The sequence below is a fragment of the Molothrus aeneus genome, chromosome 2, assembly GCF_037042795.1.
Source record: "Molothrus aeneus isolate 106 chromosome 2, BPBGC_Maene_1.0, whole genome shotgun sequence".
Lineage (NCBI taxonomy): Eukaryota > Metazoa > Chordata > Aves > Passeriformes > Icteridae > Molothrus > Molothrus aeneus.
In genome coordinates, this window is record NC_089647.1 from 85,406,649 (window position 1) to 85,420,921 (window position 14,273).

General features: G+C 44.0%; 1 protein-coding gene across 3 annotated transcripts in view; it reads left to right on the forward strand.

Annotated features, from left to right (window-relative positions):
- Window positions 1–8,387: 8,387 nt before the first annotated feature.
- The window catches only part of UBE3A (ubiquitin protein ligase E3A), a 52,945-nt gene continuing 47,059 nt past the window's right edge, over window positions 8,388–14,273 (forward strand). For 2 of the 3 annotated variants that reach the window (XM_066545201.1, XM_066545202.1), the window contains exons 1-2: window positions 8,388–8,462; window positions 12,158–12,247. The gene's annotated coding sequence lies outside the window, so the exon portion shown is untranslated. The remainder of the gene's footprint in view (window positions 8,463–12,157; window positions 12,248–14,273) is intronic. The other variant, XM_066545203.1, reaches the window with a different exon arrangement.

Sequence of the window (14,273 nt, forward strand, 5' to 3'; positions counted from 1 at the left end):
CCTTTATGCTCAGTACAGGTAAGAAGCCCTAAATAACAGACAAACTTCCATTCTTGTTCATACAACAAATGAAAGGAGCTGCAACCCAGCAGACCAAGCTGTGATGTCCACTGTTACAGGACCTACATTGTTTAAGTGTTTTACCCTACCTTGCCTTGTGAGGGCTCATCCAGCTTTACTATGCCTTTAAGTCTGAAATGACATCAATTTTGATCAATTTAAAAACATGAGATTATATTAATTTTCAATATCCTCTCTGGAATGGTGAGGGATACTTCTTAAATCAGATGTTACTTGTGAAGAATCATAGAAGCACTTCCCCATTGCTCCCCATTGCTCCCTTCTGCAAAGTGGTGTCAGTTCAGCCTTTCAGGGCACAGAATCACATCTGCTCTGTGGCTTTTAAAAATATTTCTTTTCACAATTGCAAGGCTGTCAAGGAACTTTTAGGCTTACAAAGGAAAACATGACAAGAAGTCACAATTAACATTCATTGTATCTGTTTGAATCTGATTCCCTTGTGCATAAAAAGCTCTGTATTTCTTCTTCAATGTCTCCAAACAAAGTGAAGTAGCTAGTTTTATTTTTAAGTACCTGCAATAAATGACTACGGAAGGTTAGGAAAGAACTAGTACTAAAAAGCCTATCAGATCTTTAGCACACAATAATTTACTCACAACCTTGGTCTTTTCCATGTAAATAAAATAAAATCAGCATTTCACAGTTTACACAGATTTAAAACCAGCCTAAAAAATCAGCATAACATACTTTTCTGAGAGACCAGAGAATGAGGATCCTGTTTTAAAAGATATTTATTTTTAGTTCAAATGAGTCCTGCATCCAGACAGCTCCAGTCATCATAATTGAAAGAGAAAAGCAGTGGGAGCAGGGATCTCTGAAGCACCTTGGTAAAACTCCAAGGTTTGTGTCCATCCCAAGGGCAAAACATTTCAGTGCTTATTCGAGGAAAAACTCATGCATATTTCAAGCCAATTTTCCTCTGTCATATAGGATTTTACCTTCTCAGTGAAAATAGCTATATTTCTTTAGTATGCCACACAGAAAGATTTATTTTCTAATCTTACAAAATTCAAAATTAAGAAAGCAAAACTGAAAGCAAAAGAACAAATGCAAACAAGACCCCTTACCATAGACCTATGTTTGGGCAGTAGTTGGATCAATATGAATGGGATAGAAGTTCAATGCTCTGCCAGATCAAACACATATTGAATGCTTTTGTTGGGTACAAAATAGCCTGGGTGATCTCTTCTGCAATATGGGTATTACCAGTCTAGAATAAGTTCCAGTTCCGGGGTTAAGAGGTGTGACAGGGTCACATGCCAAGTTCACATGGGTCAGATTCAGCCTCCAACACACTCTAGTAGGATCCCAAGCATAAAACTTTATCTGTATCAATCCTACGCTTCTATGGAGAGCTCAGCACTGGGGATAGTGGTTGCCTCAGGACACAAACAAATTATACTGCTTTTAACCTCTGGGTTCAAACACAGTTCATACCCTCTTTGATAATAAATTAACATTTTCACCCTCTTCTCTCCAGCTACACTCTTCAATGATCAATGCCTCCTAGACCCTTGTCCTTCTTCCTCCTCCTCTGATGTTCCTTGGAAGTAAGACAGGCAGCAAGACAGGAATTAAACTTCCACCTGATACTAAACCCAGGCAATTCACTGAGAAAAGGCACATGAAACAGCTTCAGCTCTCCATCTTCTTCCCCATCACTCTTTTCTGAAAGGGGCAGCCAGCGAAGCATCTGATGTTTATACATGGTTGAAGAAATGCTGTGAGTTGTACATTCTACCTTTAGAGTAAGGTCATACTGCAGGGTAGGTCCTTGTAGCTACAGGAGGTTGAACCTGGTGTGTGGCTGTAGCTGGTGTGATCTGCAGTGGCAACATCTACAGTAAAATGAGTACTGCTGCTGAAGAAAGGAGGGGAGATAGGCTTGTCTTCTAACATCCTCTTGCACCTAAGACAAGAGATGCTTGAGCTGTAGCTGATGCTATTTCTTCTCAAGCTAAATAAGGTTGCATCTTCATGCAGACACCCCCTGTGAATGCCCTTTTCAAATTAAAACCTCCCCAGACAACAGTAATAGTAAAGAAGCTTATAAAATACTGGGTGGAGAAAGCTGAATATTGATGCTAGTTACCCGAGCCTTCAGCTTTTCAATTATGTCATTATGACCTTTTAAAAATCATTAATAGACTAGAAAAAATATGGAGAGCTTGATTTCACCAAGGTGCCACTGCAGTACTAATAACCAAACCATACTCAGTATTCAAGGAATGAGCTGTTTAAATAGGAAAGTAATGATGACATTAAAATTCCAAAGAAGAAAAAAAAAGTCATAAATTGAATTTGTCACTGTGTAGAATAATCCAAGGATAAAATGAGTTTCTGGCATGACACAAGTTCTCTTGGAAAAAGAGAGTGTTTTGTCTCAAAAGCAACATTACAACTAGGCACCACGTGGTCCCTTTTTTAGAAAAACATGTATTTGCACTGGGATTACTTGTGAAATTTTTATATTTTTTTTTTTAGCCATGGCAGGTTTATAAATGGAGTTGCCTGCATCCTTCCAAGCATTATTAAGCACGTCACATTAATTGCACAAAGCCATTTTGCTCTGCTCAGCAAATCAGACTTCTATATATATCTTGGAAAAAAAAAGTAGGCATGTGGTCAGAAAACCAGCTGTCAGTCAGGATCCTCTTCTACAACCAAAACAATGGCTAGCCCAAACCTGCACAGCTATGTAATGCAAGGCAGCTTCAGCTGTGTTGAGTGCTGCAAAGCATACCAAGGTGTCCCCACAAAATCTCTCAGGAAACAAAAGCATTGCTCCTAAGCATCTTTCACAGCTACAACTGCTCAAGACTTCTTTCGGAAAACAGATATGTCAGGAGCCAGGGCCAGACTGTGAATGCAGAAAAATATGTAATACAGCACAGCAGCGAGTTAAAAGGTAAAAAAACCCCACCAAAAACTGCAGAATGGTCAAAAAAGGAGCATTTCCAGTTCATGTGCGCGGGTGACCAACAGAAATTTAATGAAAACCTGCAGCAAACCACAAACCTCTCACCCCGAGAAAGAACTGAAATTGCTTGTATTCTGCTCCATCTACAAGAAGACTGGAGAACCTAAGTGCAAGGCCTGCAGAAAGATGATACATTGGACTTGGAGAAGAAGAGGTGAATGTGAGCTGCTTCTCCTTTCCACCCTATTTCCTTCCAGAGGCCACTGGGCTGGGCAAAGCATTCAGGGAAACAAGACTCTCCCTGACAAGCTTATTTCGGCAAATGAATTGTGCAACCTCCCTCAGCTTACAGGGCGGAACTGAAACAACTTCACTCGACTGAGATAAGTCTTCAGAAATGGGAGCCACTTCAAGATGACATGATCCTTCACACCACAGCCTAACCAAATCATCTATTTGTGTGGAGAAAAGGGAGAACAAGTATGCTTTTCAGGAATCAGAAGTATGCATAGCCCTTCAGAAATGTCTGCATAAAGGGGATTTCTTGAATCTTCTAGTTGCCCAGACTAAGCCCTAACTCAAAACTTCAGTATTTCATTCCATCACTGATGACCTTTTCCCATCCCGTATCTTTTTATCCACAAAGGGATGCTGAAGCATTTGGCTTGACTCACAGAGTCTCTGTATGCTTCAGCGCACACCTATCTCCTGAGGGCTTACACTTACAGAGCTTCACTATCTAATTTTCAATCACATAACTATTTGAAATTAATGCCAAAAAAAAGTATTATCAAACCATTTATATTGGGGTTTTCAAATTAAATGAGAACAGAACACACACAGCACTCTGTGTGTGTTTACAAAGACAGGAAATTATTTGCTACAAAGTTCTGAAGTGAGATATAAACATTACTAAAATTAATATGCAGTAAACTTGGTTCACAATGGCATTTCTCCAGCATCATAAGTAAATTGTGGATGAGGCTTGGGATTCTATTTTTAAAGCCTTTTTCCTCCTGCTGGGAACCATTGCCTATTCCATACAACCTATGAGACAAGTTGTATTTGTTTCCTTCAGCAGTTAAAAAAAAACCTGTTTGTTTCCAAATATTCAGATGTTAAAACTAGATTTTCTGCAGGACTTCCACTACATGACCAAGTAATTAGCCTAATAGTTGATTTTTACTTTTTTACCAAGCATTACTTCAATAATGTAATTGAAGCATCTCACCAGAGCCTGCTCTGTGAAAAGATCACTGCAAAAGGCAGTCAAACCATTTGTTCTCTTCAGCTGCAGTCCATACCCAGGCCCTAGAGTTGCAGGGATTAGCAAGGAAGCAGGGAGGGAGTGATGGCCTTTCTGCTGGGAGTCCCAGTCACATTTCTACAAATTCGGTGCCTGCTCAACTGGGCAGATCCAGTTGCTTTCCAGCAGCTGGCTATACCAATGTAAAGTAGCTGAAAGCACTCATGGCAGCAAAAGCATTTCTGGACCCTAGTATCTCATCACTTCAGAATATGTAACACACTTAAATGAGGCAGGAAAGTACAATCATCCCCATTGTAACGCAGGCAACTTAGGTACATCAATGGCCACAATTAGTCTACTGCTAATCACACTACCTCAAAGTAAAAAAAGAAGCCCCAAACACATGCTACAAAACCTAAACATTATCTAGTATTTCCCCCAAAATGGCAACTTGTCCCCAGCAGAATCAAAATGAAATCCATCATTCAGCTTAGTCATCCGTGCAACACTGCTATACTGCAATTAGTTTGGGATATATTCCTTAATGTATCATTTTTCACCTGTCCACTGCCAGTGTGATTTGTCCCACATCTCAAAACAGAAGGTGAGTCTTTCCACACCTGCATCCTATTCAGAAAAGTCTCCTCCCCCTACCTCTGCATCTAGCCAGTACAATAAATAACCACCAGCATCCACAGCAGCTCGTTCCATCCTGCACATTTCCTCCATCTGTTATCATCTGCCCCTTCCTCATAGTTGCATTGTTCTCTTCGGAAGAAAACATGTGACACATCTACACTATATTACCTCAGAGCAGAGATGGGTTATGAACAGCTCATTACTAACATGGGACAAGATCTCAGTATTGCAATCCATGGAAAAAAATGCAATTGATGGTCTCCAACAGCCAAAGAACCCAAACAAGTGTCAGCTACTATTTGGAAACACTGAGGGTTTAAGAACACCATCATCATATAAATTGTGTCCTATCTTGGACACTGGTCTTTTCGGCTATAAGGAAAGAAGAAGATGACCCAATGTCCTGATAAAAGTTATGGAGACAGCTCCCATGCAATGATCAACTGCCATAAATTCCAGGAAGGTCATTAGGACTATCACCTCAGGATGCAGGGATAAAATTGTGAAGGCCGGAGTTAAACTGGAGTTGAAATAGGTGAGGGATGTGAAGGACATGTAAGAGCATCAGTAGGTACCTCAGCAGCAAAAAGAGGACTAAGGAAATTGTGGCACTGCTCCTAAATGGGACAAAGACCAGCAGCAAGGTATACAGAAAAGAGTACATCAGTGCCATCACTGCTGGCAAGGTGTAGTCTTGGAGCTCCCAGATCCTTATGGAGAGCAGCAAAGCTTGAGGGAGAAAAATGCTGTTCTTGGATGAGGAGCATGAAGTTAGACACTGCTTAGGTAAACTGGATATATGTAAGCTCATGGGATCAGACGGCAAGTGATGACACAAACAGAGCTGGCCAATGTCACTGTGAGGCCACCTTCTGCCATCTCAATAATCACAGTGTCTGTGAGAGGTCCCCAAGGGCTGCAGCCAAGGAGATCTGAGGTATGGAGAACAAGGAGGATACAGCTGAGCAGCTTCACCTGAAAGTCTGGGAGATTATTTCCAAACACAGTAAGATCAAGAACTTCCCACCTGGGAACAGCCAGCATGCATATACCAAAAGCAAATAATGCCTGACCAACCTGAGTTGAGAAGAGAAGGTTCTGTAGATAAAAAGTGAGCAGAAGTTTACTTGGACTCAGCTTGTGACATGCTGCCCCATAGCATCCTTACAGTTAAGCAGGAGGTAAGGACTGGACATGTGGGCTCTGCAACAGAGCAAGGGAAAAGGAGCAAGACAGTGCATTTTCCAGATGCAGATTTTTCAATGTTACTGCTTCTGAGATAACAGGAAAAATCATGGCACAATAAACTTTGGCCTGAATCTGAAATTTTAATACATGAAAGTTGGCAGGTTTTGCTACTATGTGGGAGAGAGCCTCCAGATGCAGAAGGCTGTGTTCACACCAGTGATTATTTTTAGATGGTTACCAATGCCCATCTGAACACAGCAATCTACCCTGCTTTCAGACCATTCTGAAGTATAAGAATACTTCATTCAGTCTTAATATTTCAATTATACACCTGCCCATCATGTCCTCTGCAAGCACCAGGACTCTCTGCACTGGTTTGTAATAATGTCATTTGAGTCCACTGGTCTTACCAGCTATTACCCTGCAACAAACACAATAAGGAGGTCTTGCAAAATTGTGCCCAAGAAGACATGTCCTCTTAAACACCTATTTCCTAGCCCAGAACTTGGCTTTAGTATCATATTTTTGAGAATTTTTGTTTATGGTTTTAACAGCTTATTCTAACATTTGAGAACCACTCAAATTTCTCGTTTATGCTTTTCAAAACAAAACAAAAAAAAGCATAGAGGATAGAAGCACCTCTATTTAATTGCCTTTATTAAGGGATAATGTAGAAAAGAGTCTGATGTATTTTCCTTTTCTTTTCTACTTACTCCTTCCCCCCTTCTATGCTTGTAGCTCCATATATTTAATGCTTTTAAAAGTCAATGTCCAAAAAAAGTAAAATTTTGCATGCATTGCCCAGTTTTAAAATTATTTAATCAAACTGCTTTTAACATTCACCGGCCAAAACACAACTTTTACTCGTGCTTTTAACATCACGCAAAAAGTGTACTTGCAACGCATAGGCCTGGGTGTAGGTAGGGGAAGGAACAGAACGACCGAAGAGGACAGGGAAAAATTATGCACGGGGCAGAGGGGAGAGCCAGGTGTCAGGCAGGGCTGCGCAGGACCAGAGGGTGTCTTGCCCATCCTTCGGGCTCCATCCCCGGGTCACAGTCCTGCCCCACCAGTCAGCTCTGCCCTCTGTGCCCCCCAGGCTGCTAGGTTTGAATAACACCAGGCATTTGATGACCTAAATTTACACCGCGCTGGCTCTCTGCCCAGCGCGGCAGGCTGGGACCTATGGGTCACCCAGCTCTCGGGCTCCCCGTCCTCTCCTCCCCTGCCTGGGAGGGGCCACACACGGCAGGGTCGGCCAGGCCTGGCACCGCCTGTCCTCTCGAGCCTGGGCTGACTCATGGCTCCAGCATGGGCTCCCCTCCAGAGGTCACCCATCGGCCGCTCCCCTTCCACTGCTCCCTTCTGCCAGCCGGCCCCGGCTCCCTGCCCAGATTAAACCCGATAAACCCTGGGCGGGCTGCCATGGGCCTGCCGGACAGGCTGGACTCCGGTGGGGCTCGGTGAGGACCTGCCCAGGGACTCAGAGCTGGGGGCGGCCACTCTCCTTGCCCACGGCAGCAATGGCAGTCCCTGGACTGCCCCCGGCCTCCCTGGGCACCTCTGTGTGTTTGTGTGTGGGTCAGTGCGTGTATATATTTGTAGATGCTTGTGTACACGTATATGTACGCGCGTGTGTGTGTATATGTGTATGTACGTGTACGTATAAGCGTGTACCCAGCCGTACCCGACGCGCACTCCCCTGCTCCCTCACACCGGCCCACCCGCGCCGCACGCCCCGCACCCTGCGCACGCGCAGCCCCGAGCCCCGCCCTGCCCCGCGCGCCCGCCTTGCCGGCGCCCCCACCCCGCGGCCCCGCGCTGCCCTCTTCCAACATGGCGGCCCCCGCCTCGCGCACGCGGGCGCGCAGGCGCCGCCACCGCTCCGTTCTTCCGCCGGGCGCCGCCGCGAGTGCACACGGCCGGAAGGCGCGGTCCGGCAGCTCTCTATGGTTGCCCGCGGCGGGTAGCGCGCCGCCGCCTCGCCTCGCCCCCGCCCGCACTGCACGCCGGGACACGGCCGGTCCTCCCTCCTTCTCTCCCTCCCTCCTTCCCGCGCGCCCCCCCGCGCGCCCCCCCGCGCGCCCCGAGCCTGCGCCGCGCCGACATCCGCGTTGTCCCAAGATGGAGGAGCGGGGCTCGCGCTGAGCGCGGCCCGGCCGACACAGGAGCAGGAGGAGGAGACGCGCCCTCCCGGCCCGGCCCGTCCGTCCGCCCGCCTCGCCTTCCCCGCCCCGCCAGGCCGCGGCTCCGGCCGCACCGGCAGCAGCAGCAGCGGCGCCTTCTTCTCGCCCGCGGCCCAGCCCCGAGTGCGGCGCGGCCCCCGCATGAGCCCGGGCGGCAGCGGCGGCGGGAGCGCCCGGGAGCAGCAGCCGAGGCGCCCAGGTCGGTGTGAGCGCTGCGCAGGGCTGGGAGCGGGGATGGCGCCCGGCTCACGCCGGCCCTGGAGGGGAGGGAGGCGGCCCTGCCAGCTCCCCCGCGCCGGGGAGGGGAAGGCGGCAGCCCCTGGGGTCCTCGCCTTCCGCGCCGTGAGACGCATGGGTGCGGGGCCGCCCGGGAAGGCCGGCCGGGCGGGCGGCTCCGAGCCTCTCCTGCCCCCCCTGGGAGACCCGGCTCCCTGGGCGACCTTGGGTGAACCCAGCCTCCCCCTGCCTCAGTTTCCCGGTTCGGTGCCTACTCTTCGGGGCTGCCGTGGGCATGGGACGGCTCGGTGCTGTCGCAGTGGGAATGGGAAGTGCTGCGAGGGTCTCTTAACTAGTGGCCAAGGCCTGCTTGACAAAGTGTGTCTGATCACTTTGCTCGTGTTACCCTGTCCAGTCTGAAGAGTGGGATCTGAACCTGTGAGCAGGCTGCCTTGTTGATGCATATGATCTGTCGCTCCTGACTGCAGGACTTTTTGGGCTTCAGTTTTTAAACATACCTACAGTATTTCTGTTAAGGGATGTTACGCTTTACCGCTGATTTGTAAATCAGATGTCTAAGCTGATGTGGTGTGGTCATTCAGCAGTTACTACTGCTTAAGAAACAAAACATGTTTCACAATTCTCCTTTAAGTGACAAGAACCTGTCATTTATAGGCTTATAGTTATTCCTTTTCTTTTTTCTGCAATTAATGGAAATACTTGTTTATGTTTTCTTCTGTGTAATGTGTTGGTCTAATTCTGGGACTAAGCATGTGTTTTACACATCACTTCAGGTCCTTCTGTCAGTGTGGAACATACCTGCTTCAGTAAGAATCTGCAAACCTGAAGCCCTCTGAGAAATCGGCTTCTCAGAGCGGTTTTACCATGCTTCTTGCATGTCTAGCAGAAAGTTTCTCAGTGGAAAATTGTACCCGATTTTAGCTTTGATTTCTTAACAAAGTAGAACCTGCGTGATTGTATTGTCAATTTATCTTCTTTCTCTTTTTCTTTTTTTTTTTTTTTGACTAGCTGACTGGTTTGAAAGGGAGAGGTCTAAAAGATAAGATTAAGTTCCTAATTCATGCAAATAGCATCCAGTTGGAGAGATTATCTGCTAAGGAGAAGCCACACTCTTGAGTTGTACTGTGTTGTTAGGCACTTATGGTGGGGGGAGAGGGAAATGTTGGCGATAGAGAGGTGTACTACTTGATAAGAATGAAAATTGTTGGAAAATGGGCTTACAGTTCTCACAAACTGCTTGGTTTAGATGTTGGCTCTGAATAGCTGTCCCCTTTCATTGTGAAAACAGTTGAAGGTACTTTTTAGAAATTTGAAAATACGGCAAAACTCAGTTTAATTGAGTGTGTTGAATTGAAAGTATGAAATGTGTATCACTAAGTTGATATGGATGTGTGGGGAAAACTATCACACGTGTTTGTCTTTTAAAACAGATGCAGTTTGTAGTGCAGTATCATTCTGTCAACTCAGTACAGAAAAGTAGTGAAAGAAAGCCTAGTCCACTAGTTACATTTACAGAGCTGATACTTTTAATTGAAATTATTTCTGTACAATGTTACAGATGCTTCATCTCTCTTTTACAAATACCTTCCATTTCATATTAAGTGTTTGCTATTTAATGTAGCATCTTTCCTGCTGGAATTAAGAAGTTAATTTTTTTTATCAGAGGTGTTTACTATTTCTCCTCGTTGGAGTGTCCTGAGCATCTCCCAAGAATATAGAAACAAAAGCCCCAAGCTAGGTACCAAAATGAGTATTTAATTTGTTTGGGTTATTTCATCATATGTTTCTGTGACTTGGTAAAAAAGTCAGGCTTGAACAGCAGTGTTTTAAAGCCTAAATTTTTCAGTCCAAGTCCTCTTCAGAGCTCTGAAGTTGTGTAGGTTTTTCTTTTTTTTAAATAACAAACAAGACTTCTGGTCTTTTCCTTTTTTGTAATTGCTGCTGTTGTTTAAAAACATGGGAAGGATGATTCTTTTATGAATGGAATTGAAAACTGTGCGTATATGTTGAACACGTCTTGAGTTGTTCTCAGCCTGTTGGAGTCCCTGTTAGAGCACCTGGAAATTGTCCCCAGTTGTTTTAATCCACTTGAGAAAATAAACCTGGTTCTTTTGCATATAATTTAACTTCTCCTTTGAAAGCATAGAATGTCATGTGTACCACCAGGACCCAGCACACACAATATAAAATCATGGTTTTTTCACTATGATTATGTCCTTTGTTGACAGATTCTTCACTAGTTCTCAGAATTCACAGGTTCTGCTTAACCAGAGTTGAGTTTTAAGTTATAAATGTGTTTAATTGTAAATATGTTTAAACATAGAACATTTTCTATAAACAGTAATTAGCATAGTGCATAATATGACACTTACCATGGAATTTAATCAGTTTTTATGTTTTTGTAAATATGCATCATCCTAATTTTTGCTGCGCAGGAATGATTTTTTTTCCCCCCCTCTGTTACTTTTAGTTTTAGTTTACTTAGTGAATGTCCAGAGATAATTCATCTTCTTTTAAATGCAAGAAATTTCTTTCTTCCTCCCCGCACCAGTGTACTCATGCACCTGAAGATGAAAGCCACTAATTCTTAAAAGTAGAACATGCAATTGAGGGAAAAAGGAATATAATTCATAAAGTATCTAGGCATAGATCTCATTTCCAGCATCAATCTTCCTTTCTGGTAGTGTGGGCCAAGTCTTCACTTTAATTAATGAATATCTATTGATTTTTAAACAAAGGAGGTGTGTTTTACAAGTTTTCTGAAATATCCAGTGTATTTAAGGTAGCTGCGAATTTTTTAGAGAAGCAGTGTCAAAAGGTTTTCTGTCACTAATCAAATTCTGATTTGTACCTGGAAGGAGGGGAGTAATACATTTGCTATCAGGTTCTGTAATGAAAAAAATCTAGACTATGTTGTTTACTTTCAAAAATAAAAAACGTACCCCCTCCCAGAAGTTCTGTAAGCTGTGCTAAATAGTTGGTTCCTAGAGACAACAAATCTCGTGTTTGAAGTGAATTTTGTCACCTTAAATATTTTGACCTTAACATTTACTGCTGTAACTTCTTGTATTAGCAGGCAGTGCCTGATGGCCTCATAAAGCTGTGTTGCCCATGAATTAAAGTTTGAAAAAAAGCTGGTTCACAAGAATAGTAATGTGTGCAACATACCTGGTCGGTTAGCAGAAAGTCAGCAAATACAGTCTAAAGGTAACATTTTGCAATGAAGCAACACTTCAGTAACTACAGCAGCTGGTGACACATTTCTTCAGGAAAATAACCTCATAGGAAGAATGTGAAAATCAAATAATGTTGAGATTCAGGTTTGGCAATGTAACATCTGACTAAATAGCATTTTAAATTGCTATTTTTGAATAGCTGCACCTTCCTGTGGTTAGGAGGGATAGAGCTTATTGACAAAATAACGTGCTGGGTGCAAAACTACATTATGAATCAAATATTATTATAGTTCTGTCTAACAAATACTCTTATGAATGAATCTCTTAAAGGAAGCATTAACTACTTCTTACTTACTTTAATAGGTTGAGCCTGCTTCCCTGTATTATGCAAACTGCTGAATGGAGGAAGGGGGTGGAAGTCAGTCTTTACCGATACTCTTTCCGTTACCATCCTGCATGGTTCTTTACCCATGTTTTACAGAGTGGTGAAGAATTAGGAGAAGCTGCAGTTGTTCTGCTGAGTGGAGCTAAATGGGTGGCTTCCTTCTGGACCCTCACTTCACTGTCTTAGGTAAGAGGGGTGATCTGCTTCTTTTGAAGCTACTTGAATTTCCTTAGGACAGAAGTATATATGGGTTTTTTAGAGAAACTTCTAGTTAGTGAAGCAGAACTTTTTTTTTTTCTGATCTGGTGGCTTGAAAAGGGCATTCACAGTATGTAGCTGTCCCAGTACTTTTCATTGAAAAACATTGCTGTTTGCATCCATTCAAATAACTTTAAAAACATGCTCTGTGTACTAACATAACTTGCTTCTGAGAATCACATTTATCTTATGTAGCATGACGGAAGTGGCACTGTCACTCAGAGGTGGATTACACTGATGGTGGATATAGGACAACTTTTAACTCTTGTACCATTGACTGCTTGATAGGAGTGCATGACTTTTTTTTTCCCACAGACTTGGAATATTTTGGGTTGGAAGGGACCTTTAAATGTCATCTAGTCCAAATTCCTCTGCAATAAGCAGGGACATTTTCAAATAGATCAGGTTGCTCAGAACCCCGTCCAGCTTAACTGTGTATATTTCCAGGGATGGGGCATCTCCTATCCCTGGGAAATCTGTTCCAGTGCTTTACCACCCTCACTGTAAAAAATTACTTTCTGATATCATCTTAATCTACTCTCTTTTAGTTAAAAGCCATTACCTCTTATCCTGTCATAGCAGGCCCTTGTAAAAAGTTTGTCCTTCTCTGTCATGTAAGTTCCTCTTCAGTACTAAACAAAAACAAATGGGTCTCTCCAGATCCTTCTCTTCTCCAGGGTGAACAATGCTAACTCTTTCAGCCTTTTTTCATAGGAGAGCTGCTCCAGCCCTCTGATAATTTTTGTGGCCCTCCTCTGGACTTTCTCCAACAGGTCCATGCCTGTTGTGTGCTGAGGACTCCAGAGCTGGATGCACCACTGCAGGTGGGGTCTCAGAGGAGTAGAAGGGCAGATTAGTCTCCCTTGGCCTGCTGGCCATGCTGCTCTTGATGCAGCCAAGGATATACATTCTGGACTGCAAGGATACATTCTGGACACATTGCTGGGACAAGGCTGGCCTTCCAACAGCCAGGATCTCCAAGTTCTTCTGTAATTAATTCTGCTGCCAATTCCCTTATCCCCTGGCCTGTATTGATATCAGATGTTGCCAGCCCAGGTTCAGGACTTTGCACCTGGACTTATTGGGTGAGGTTCTCATGAGCCTGCTTTTCAGGTCCAGGTCCCTCTGGATGGCATTCCATTCCTCAGACATATCAGCCACACCACACAACTTAGTATTGTTTGCAGATTTCCTGAGGGTACATTAGGTCCCACTGTCTGTCATTGATGAACTGGGTGGACCCCTGAGGGACACGTCATTGATGTCCATCTGAACATTAAGCCATTGACCACTACCCTCTGTATGCAGCCATCCAACCAATTCCTCATCCACCAAAGAGTCCATCTATTATCTCTCCAACTTAGGATGAAGGGTGCTGTGCTGTGGGTGCTGTGCAAAAGCCTCAGAAGTTCAAATAGATGACATCAGTAGCTGTTTCCTTGTCCATTGATGCAGTCACTCTTTCATAGTAACCCATTAGGTTAGTCCAGCTCGACTTGCCCTTAGTGAAGCCATGCTGGCTGTCTCAAATCTTCCTGTCCTCCATGTGCCTTTGTGTTCCTTCCTTATGTGACAGAATGTCAAAGCTGTGACCTAAACAACTAAATACAAAATTTAAGTATCAAAAACTAAAGAGTGGTTTGAAACACAAAGGAAATTTGATCTTGGTGGCCTATGGATCAGTAGGATCACAAGCAAAAAAGTTACAGAACATCTGTTTGGGTTTGGTGGCTGTTGCATAATGGTCTAGCAATGATTAGTCCACATAGTTTGTGTTTCTTTCTAGTGTTGTTTGAGGACTGTGATAGGACTTCTGACCAAGCTAAAGTTCTAGGTGTGAAGCTAGTTCATCTCTCCATAGAGAAGACCATGCTCATAGCTTCCTTTGGCAGACTCTTTTAGGACTTCTTAATACTTCCTTGATAATCATTACACCTAAGAAATCGATAAAATG